Consider the following 10,436-nt stretch of genomic DNA (forward strand, 5'->3'; position numbering starts at 1 on the left):
GCGTTTGTTCGCAAGAAATTGATAAAGCAGGCAATCGCGAAGTGTTTTCTGCCTTCGGAAACAGTCCGCGCACACGCCGGTCGCGCCTGCCAGCTCGGCACACTCAGCGGCTCGAACCAGCGCAGACCACGGTAGCAACCGCGCTTGTCGCTGCTCTTCTGAATCAATCTGATCGCTAAAAAGAAGTAGCTTATGCGAGAAAAGGGATGATAGTGTGGTGAAAAGTTGTGTTACGGATTGTCATTCGCAGTTACACAGATAGCGGCAATCAAATATCCGCCAGGATGCTAAGCCTAGAGTTTCCAACACCCGAGCCGACCAGAGCAACGCACGCCGGTTGCGGGGTGTTGGGGCTCAGCGGGCTCTCATTGGCTGTGGCCTCACGACGATTGCAACGATGGCACGACTGCATCTGGCTTGCCAGACGCACGTCGTGAGCCTCCTCCGACCAGCGATCGACGCCAAAACGGGTCCTAGTCTAAGCGCTGGACACATGTACGATTTGTACACGCGATTCGCATGCGACTAATCGTTACGACTGTCACCACGACTAGTCGTAAGCGTGAATTTGAGACACATGACCCGATGCGTGCATGCGATGCGTCGTCGGCGTCGCTCCGCCCACCGTTTTTGCTCCATGGTCAACTACGACTATCGCTGAGCTGAATTTGTAGATTCCGCGCGTTTAATCGCAAAAAATGGATAAAGCAGGCAATCTTGAAGCGTTTCCTGCCTTCGGAAACAGTTCGCGCACACGCCGGCCGCGCCTGCCAGCTCGGACACTCAGCAGCTCGAACCGGCGCAGACCACGGTAGCAACCGCTTGTCGCTGATCTTCTGAATCAATCTGATCGTTAAAATGAAGTTCCACATGCGAGAAAGTAGGTGTTAGTGTGGTGCAAAATTGTGCTTGGGATTGTTATCAGGGCTTATTTTAAAAGCGGCGATCAGATATCTGCCGCGATGCAAGCGCATACGCTGACCGGCCCCCGCGGCGCGCGGCGGGTGGTGCGCCGACCGGTCGAGAGATGGCAATACCTGCGCGGAAGCATCGAAACAGGCTACGCAGATGTTCAACTACGACGATCGCTGAGCTGAATTTGTAGATTCCGCGCGTTTGTTGGCAAGAAATTGATAAAGCAGGCAATCGCGAAGTGTTTTCTGCCTTCGGAAACAGTCCGCGCACACGCCGGTCGCGCCTGCCAGCTCGGCACACTCAGCGGCTCGAACCGGCGCAGACCACGGTAGCAACCGCGCTTGTCGCTGCTCTTCTGAATCAATCTGATCGCTAAAAAGAAGTAGCTTATGCGAGAAAAGGGATGATAGTGCGGTGAAAAGTTGTGTTACGGATTGTCATTCGCAGTTACACAGATAGCGGCAATCAAATATCCGCCAGGATGCTAAGCCTAGAGTTTCCAACACCCGAGCCGACCAGAGCAACGCACGCCGGTTGCGGGGTGTTGGGGCTCAGCGGGCTCTCATTGGCTGTGGCCTCACGACGATTGCAACGATGGCACGACTGCATCTGGCTTGCCAGACGCACGTCGTGAGCCTCCTCCGACCTGCGATCGACGCCAAAACGGGTCCTAACGATCAATCGTAACGATCAGTCGCATGCGAATCGCGTGTACCAGTCGTACATGTGTCCAGCAAGACGCGCGCTGCGACGTCGAGCCTCAGGCGACACGCGTGCGGTTAGTTTGGGCTATTTTTTAGACATGGCCGTCGCTGCACCGTTGCTGGGGCCCGTTGCTATGAAAGACGTCTCGCTTCACGAGCGTGACGTCACCGCTATTCGTGTTGCGTGCGTGCTCGCAGAAATACATTGATGGCCGAACTCTTAGTAGAGAGTTCAGGGGGAGGAGCCTGTCGAGCTGTGACGTAACGATTACGAAAAGCATCACGCTAAACTGCTGTCATATCGCCATATTTACGCACAACGTCATCAAAAATTGTTTGTTCCGCCATATTTACGCCGCGCCCATAGAGAAAGCATGCCTCCGCCCCCTGACGTTCAGGAACGGTGGACGAGCTCCCTGCCGAGGAGGTGCAGAAGCAGACGAAAAAAGTGCAGGGCTGGTTCCGCCGATGGCGGAACCCACTTTGCACCGCTGTGAACTGGTTCAAGAGGTGCAGGCTGAATCGAATAGACCTTTTTTTTTTTTTTTTTTTTTGCCGGACGTGACGTCATGGTTTTAAAAAATGGCAGCTGTTGTAGGGTTACCTCATGGAGGAGGTTACCTCGCTGCGATCTTCTCGCCGTGATTTTTGTCTGCCGTTGCAGCGGTGCACAGGCTTACGATTGTGCGAAGGCACTCTTTAAGAACTTCTGGACAGCACTCACGGTGGTGTGCAGCCTGTGATCGGGACGCTGAGTGTGTGCGACTGCCTAATTTTCGCGTAGTACGTTGCGACGGTGACCACGGGCGCCCTGCATCAGTTCTGCCGCCTCGATTTGCGAGAGTGATGAGTGCGCTCGCGACAAGCTTCTGCGCTGCATTTCATTAGATCACCGTGTTGAGGCCGCTGGGCGTCTCGTCTCCGACGTGCGAGTGCGCGTATGCCTTCAACTTCAAACGGCGGTGCTATCATGGCCAGCCGCGAACGATCGTTCGCACGAAACTCTTGTCGCTCACCACACGGTCATTGTCTAAGAAATATCAAGACTGTTGCGACCTACAAAGGTGATTCCTACGCGTCGCTTTGGTTCGTCGAACCCCGTGTCTTGTAATTGCTGCATGCTGTCATAAGCTCCGGGACATTACATTCAGGTGGTCATGGTGCTGCTGCATATTCTCGCTAAAACATTGCAGAGGACTCTTGGCGCGCAGAAATGAAAAGTTTGTAATTATCCACGTTAGTTTCGTTGGTCTCTAGAGGGTTGCTTTCCTGAGGAGCGTATTCATGCGTATGTCGCGGTATGGGAGCTGTACAAATGCGTTGACGGATGTGGAGGGGCACACTTTGTAACTGTTCTTAGGGCGCTGGATATACGAGGAGTTCAAGGGTGTCTCGTCTGGTAGGTGGTTGAGGCGGGAGGTTTGGGAGTGATGGTAAGCTTTGTGCAGTTTAAGGTATTATGTACTTCCAGTTCGACCAACTTGCACGTGGGTGTCGAGAGGACACCGTTCGGTCTGTGAAAATATTTATTTCGCCCCCACCATATTTGGTGCCCGTTTGTGCTTCTGCTATCAGCCTTCGTCGTGTTCTGCTTGATCCTACACAGTCACAAAGTTTGATAACCGTAGCGGGCCCCGCCGACATGCGGCAGTGGGCCAAATTAACATTCTCAAATGCTATTTACACAGAAACGTTGGGCACCAATTCTTGTAACTTGTTCCTACTGTGACTACACAGCCCTTTCACCATGATGCACAGCATGTACTGCAAGTCACGTGCTTTGTTGTTCGTATTTCAATGTGTCTTGATGGTACAAAGGGCAGACAAAGCACTGCCCTAACAGGTGGTGGTGGGAGCATGCCGCATTGCTGACGACTGGAACAGGAACCGATTTTGTGCTCTACTCCAAGACAATGCACGCCAGGTGGCTGCATGCCAGAATTTGATACGACGAGAGTGCTGAAGTTGTATGGCACAAAACAGGAATGAGAAATCTTTGAGGCCTATGTGATAAAGATGGGAGACAGATGCACTATAGATTACTGAATAATTAGTGTGAAGTGTGCAGCAGCTGTAACTGCTTTTTACATGTGGTGTTAAAGCAGTGTCACATGAGGGTTTTGTTTACTTTGTAATCACTCTCAGAGGGAAATGAAGCTTCGTTGATGAAGCTCATTCCTGTCTCTATCCTTTCCTTGAGTCATGCCTGACATTTGACCTAAATTTCCATGAAGTCTCAACTAGCCTGCGTAGCCACCTTCATTCAGTTCACTGTTCTGATGCATATTTAAGCACAAAACCCTGGGCTGTCTGCCATTAATCACTCATAAGAAACCCCTGATGCCCGCCAAACTCACCACTTCCACAACTTTGCAAAAAACAGATGCAAGCACAGCCATGACAGATTCCACCGTGCTTCCCAGTAAGCATGTCCCTTTATCAAGAAGGATGCATCACACCTCAAGTACACTACGACGCATACAAAAGCTAGTGATCATCTACCTCATCTGGACATCACGCCTTATTAAACTACAAGGGAATGAGGCGGCACGCACTGCTGCCCTCAAATTTACTAGCCACGGATTCGTAGAAAGCAGAAAAGACCCGCCAGATTCCTTCATCGACCTCTAAGTCCAAAGCCGTTGTAGAGATGCCTACAAACCCACACATACTACAACACAACATATTACCCAACACATGCCCCTATGAATGCCCACCCTGTAAAGGAAGGAAGGAAGGAGAGAGAGAACAAACTTTTATTTCTCAGGTACTAATTTGAAAGTTCAATTCACCGGATCCACGTAGTACTCCTGAATGCCTGGTCCTAATTTCAGTGTTCAATTCACTGGATCCACGTAGTACTCCTGAATGCCTGTGCGGATCCTGTGCACGTGTTTGTAGTGAGCTTCCTGGGCAGCCTGGATGTTCACTGTCGGCGGGGGAGACAGCCAGAGCTCCCAGGAAGTGATGAAAGCGAGGGATTGGGTAAGAGATGGTGGGGAGTATTCCCCATAAGAATGAGTGTTGGATGGGTAGGAAGAACACCTGGGGAAGGAAGGATGGCCAGGGCGCCGATAGATGCGGTGAAGAATGTGATGGGAGGGGAGTGAAGAGGTTTGAGCCTGTCGAATGAGGCACGCAGCCTCACGAGTTAGACGGGAACTGGGGGGTAGGTACAGGGTGCGTGATAGGCGTTGGGCGTGTAATTGGTAATGGCGGGAAGCGCGGTGTTGAGTACGAACCGTCGGTGGGTGGTACAAGGTTGGCCAGGACATGGGCGGACCTTGGAAAGGTACTCGGGTGAGCGCGTCTGCTAAGGCGTTTCCGCACATGCCAGCGTGGCCGGGAACCCAAACCAGTGTGAAGCGTGGCCGAGAATTCGATGCAAGTATCGGAGTGACGAAATCAGTGGTGTGTGGGTGGGTCTCATGGTCAGCGAAATTACGAAGGGCTGACTGACAGTCGGAGAAAATATATATATAGAAAATAAAGAGTAGCGTGCTCTATTGCAAGGGCAATGGCGTATTCTTCGAGGGAGGTCGAATCCGGTGGAGACAGAAAGGAAAGCATAGCAGTGTCTAAAGAAGGGAGTAGGAGAAATGAAGCCGTGCCCGTTGAGTTTGAGGGGATGTAGGAGATAGTACAGGGAAGACAGAGAGGTTGACCATCCAATCAACTGCACCAAATGCTTATCAGTGATTTCAAATAAATGCGTCAAACTTGCATGCATTTTTAAGTTTCATTCATGGAATTATTTGTATAAACTTGTTATACACTTATACTGAAGTGACCAGGCAGTATATTTGAAGGTGTGTGAACATTCGCAACTTAGAATACTGTGTGAGTACTTTTTGATATTCGATTTGCAGCTGTTTCAAATATTTGAAATTTACAAATAGTAGAGGAACGAATGTTTGCTCTATCTGAAGACGTGCAAACTTTCAAGCTTCACTACGTGGTACGACCTTGCGGGTTGGTTTCTCTGCATGACACCGAAGCCGTGCCAAAAGCCCAATGTAGATGCCTTGCACCCAACAAGTGTTTGCTAACTGTGGTGTATGTTAGGTCAAGTGCAACACTATGAGAGCAAAATTTATAATCCAAAATAGGTTTCCTATAAATATAATAGTAGGAGTGAGAAATAAAACATTATTGCTGGCTTGTTGGTAAGGTCCCACCGGTAACTAGCATGCCCAGCCTCCTTTCAGTCATTGAGGAGGGTGGGGGGGGGGGGTGGGGGGGACTGCTGCCTATCATATTAAATATACTTAATATGCTTAGTGTGTTCACAGTATTTTGAGGAATCCATATTTCTCCATGGCAATGTATGCAATATTCTTCTTGCACTGGTTTGCATGTCTATGTTTTATTTTCTGTTACATTAAATTTTTTGCATGTCAAACACAAGTACCTGAATAGAGATGTGTCTAGTTCTGACTGCCCAAGCTGTCTTTTTTGGTGTAGCTATGCTTTATACACTCTAGAAACACCAAAACAAAGATAGTGTGGTTTGAAAATATTCAATTCACAGCCAGCTTTTACTATTCGCATCCAAAAATATTTTATTCAATTCACAGCCAAGTTAACTTCTTGTATTCAATTCACAGATGCAAAGCTGATAATCACACACCTCTAAATATATATACAAAAGGTAAGTTGTCGTTTGTAGCGACAAAAAACGTTCAACTGCAGTGGCGTCGCTAAGGGGGTGCCGGGGGTCCCTGGGACCCGGGTACCAGCCCCTCGGTAAAGAGGGGGGGTGCCACTTGTGCACCTACAATGTGTAATGCTGAAGTCGAAAACTGGAAGACAACTGTAACGAGACCACAGCTTTGGCCTGTTCAATTTACGTCCCCACCAGTCTATTCAAATTTGTTTCCCGGTACAATGAAGAAAGTGAGAATTTTGGCATCCAGGAATGTCGCGGTAGCCGAGGATGGGTGCAGCTTGCGGAGTTAATTGGCTGCAGGGTGAGCGGAGGCAAACAAGGAATGATTCCTGGAGAGGGGGTGTGTCGGTATACGACTGCAATGCTCGGAGGGGTGTAGCGAGTGAGCTTGCTTTTCAATGGGATGACAGGGGGCTAACAAAGCCCTTTCATCACGTCCAGGACCACTTTTGGGGTGACGGACGAGATCAGTAGGTGGGGGGGGGGGGGGGAGTGAAGGGGGAGGCATCCAAGCCTACGAGACTTTGGTCATGTGTCCTCGGCGGTCTTCTATGTGGCTTTTTTTTACGCACATGAGATATTGTGTACGGGCTCATGGTGAATGATTAGCATTTTCTGGAGTTTTCACGGTGACGCGCCGGAGACCGTGTACCCCGGTCCGGTTGTCATATTTTCAGAAGAAAACCAAGGTGAAAATGACCTGGAAAAAAAAAAAAATATGGGGAATCTTGAGGAATTGGGGACTGAGAATTAAAACGAAATGAAAGCAAGTGTGAAACATGCAATGAAGGTTGGTGCAGAGGAGCTAACTGTACAAATTAAGCCTGTGTTGGGAGGAGGGGTGGGAGCTCAGGTGTCCAACATTAGGCGAGACAAATGGGTTGTCGCGATTTCCCCTTGGTTGCACCAGATTCCTTCAGTGCTTGCACTAACCCACATATTCGCGATTTAAGCAATCGCGAAGGATCTGATATCGGGCGTTGAAGCTCATATTTTTTATGTCGTTGACTTTCCTTCATCGTGCCCAGCGACGCAGCCAGCACATGGCGATTGTACGAAGATGGCATTATATGGAAAGGGCGTATCCCATGTGACCCGTGTAATTAAACTAGAACGAGTAGCTTGTCGAACAAATTATGCAAAAAATAGAACAGTTATGTAGGCATTTTTTTTATTTACCTAACTTTTAATGAGGTAAATCTGTTTTTTTATTTTATTCTCCTGTAAGTTAAGAGCAATACAAATGAGTACCTGCGTTGCGCACATAAATAAAGCGGATAGCCTTGTGTTCCTCTTCTTTCCATTTTATAATGGTTTTCGTGTGGCTGTCCCAAGGAGTTCTAAGAGAAGAAATACTTGAAGCTGATGACCTAAATATTTTGCTTTGGTAGGTTCATCTTTCGAGGTGGAGGGCGAAAAAAAAAAAAAACAGGACAACGAAATTAAGTGCACAACAAAAAGATAAACACCAGGTACGTCGCCCACTTTCTATCATTAGGCATTCGATCCGCTGAGTGCTCCCATCCCGGTATATGGTCGGGAGACCCCACGATAATTGAGGTGGGAGTGAGGGGCAGTTTCTGTGTTAGTGAAAGCGTTCTGCTGAGTGCTTTGTGAACATTACTAGAAAAAAAATGTTGAAGACTGTGCGACAAAGGACAGAACGCCCGGTGCTGTATACAAGATTTTTGAGCTGAGTGCCCCTCGCCATGCATTGGGGAGAGGAAAAATCTACTGGAACGACTCGGGCAGCACAACGACGACGTCCGGCTGCAAAACCGTCGTCCAGTACTGCAAAACATCAGAACGCAAAAGAGACTTCGGTGAAACGCTCCAGAAGCGTGACCTACTGGAGGAAAAGATGCAAATAACATAAATCCTTCCCTCTGAATCCTCACCACTTGTGTACACGCGGGCACCGCGCTCCACAGCAAGGCGCTTTGTGAGTGACCGGTGCTACAACGCGACCCCAGTCACCCCTGAAGGAAGAGGGAATCGAGATGGGTCCCAAACGTCTTGTTCTTGGTTATTACTTTTGGTTGGAGAGGGCGATATTATTTCCTCAGCTACTGGGAAAAGGTTGTTTCATCTAGGATCTGCCTTGACCTAGTCGACTGTACAACGACGTCAATGAAATCGTTGTCACCAACATATCGGGATGGGCATGACCGAACGGTTGTGAGCCAGTGTGTGGCGTCGATGCACTCGGGCCTGTACAAATCTGATATTTTACCCAAGAGTTCTTTCTTTATCGCTTCGTAACCTCCTTCAATTCAGATTTCCTCCATTGGCTGCTTCACTGGTAAGCCCGAACCTCACATTTTATACTTTATACTGTGTTCATTTTCCCAAGACACCAATGTCAATTAACTTATTTGCAAATGTGTGGTGGAATCTTTTTACAATGTACGAAAGGAAACAACATCGTCGCAGACAAACATCCACACGACTAGCCGTGCACTGGCCGCTTAGACGACTCATGTACGGCCAGTCGTCTCTTTCCCCGCTAAATGTTCCCTTTCTATCTGCTTCCATTCTCAGTAATCACGTAACCATAGAAATAAAGAGACCCGACAATGTATCTATTTCAAACGTACTGAAATTCTCACTTAGAGAAATTTCCAGCATGCAGTTGCATGCTGCCGCAGAGGCTGCCTTTAGTGACAAACGGGCAGGCGCAGGCGGTTTTTCCGAATTTCTGGGGCGGCCGTTTCTTTCACATTTTATACCACTTTTCCTGCACAATACTTGGAAATAGCTTTTTTTTAAGCCCGGCTGTTAATTTGCTGGGACAACTTCTATTTCTCCCCCAACCGTCTTTCACCAGGCTCCGCCTGTGGTCCTTCAAGCGTAATTTGTTCAAGGTGTGTTCCTAGACACAGGAAAATTGATGAGAATGAAGCGACTATTTGCCTTGCATGTGTTGCCTTTAAACAGCCCTATCATTGCTGGCCACCCTCCTCCAGGCCCGCATGACGTCTGCATGATTTAGTCGGCACAGTGGGCTGTGAAGCTTTCCGAACACCTCTGGCGACCACCTTATAGTGTCGTTTTCTGACGAGGCCCGAGACTCTCTCACACCTCTATTGCTCTTGCAGGCATCCATTTGCTTGGTATCGACTGTAAGATGTGGTACTCTCACACTGCCGCGTATCAGCTTTCACTTTTCCCCTACCCCACTTTGGTTTGGCACATGCACCCTGTGCTGCCGCAAGTAGCTCTTGGCCACTCCTTTCTCGGCTGCTAACGGTGTTTTCGTGCTCACGAGTGACACACCATGATGCTTCTTACTGTTAGGATTTTTATCGATGCCTAATTCACTGAAAAGGTCGGTGTTGTGTATCAAGATCTGCACCAGAGTCGTCGTTTGGGGTTCTCTCGTGTAGCTATTATTGCCTAAATAACACACGGCTTCTTATCTTTCTGCTTACTTTTCTGATATATTGCCAGTTCTTTATAAATAACTACACATCAATTATCCTGTGGCTTCATTTCGCATCGCATGTCGCATATTATGCATGCTTGCATTGACGTTTTGAAGCCCACGCATTCAGTATCTGTAAAAAGGTTTTTTTACATTGGTATCCAAATGAAAGACACAAAATTTGTCGAGACCAATCGCTCTTGTTGCGCGATGAGAGCAATGCCGAGTGAAAGAGTGACAGAAATCGCTTTTGATAGCTACAGTCGCAAGTGTGAACCAGCCTTCATATGGTCACAATAGAAGAAATTAATATTACCAATAATAACAATAACACTAGTTATATTATTAATTGTTTTGTATATGTGAGGGGGTGACAAATTTTCTGGGCCCCGGGTGCAAGTTTATACCCAGCAACGCCACTGCTTTGCTGCCATTGTCATCACTGCTGGAGAGAGAAATCTCACAAGAAAAACCTTATCCCTGACTAATTTCAGTTTTAAGTTGTAGTGGTACTTTTATGTTGTTTGACAAGCAATAACTTATTTGCGGAGAAGAGAGCGCGTGGGTCAGAGAGCAAACTGGTGTTAAAGACATATTAGTAGAAATTAAGAAGAAGAAATGGACGTGGGCAGGGGATGTAATGCGAAGGCAAGATAACCGCTGGTCATTAAGGGTAACAGAGTGGATCCCTAGAGACGGCAAGCGTTGCAGGGGGCGGCAGAAA

The sequence above is a fragment of the Haemaphysalis longicornis genome, unplaced genomic scaffold (genome assembly GCF_048455015.1).
Source record: "Haemaphysalis longicornis isolate Haplotype H1 unplaced genomic scaffold, Haemaphysalis longicornis Haplotype H1 scaffold_1, whole genome shotgun sequence".
NCBI classification, from domain to species: Eukaryota; Metazoa; Arthropoda; class Arachnida; order Ixodida; family Ixodidae; genus Haemaphysalis; species Haemaphysalis longicornis.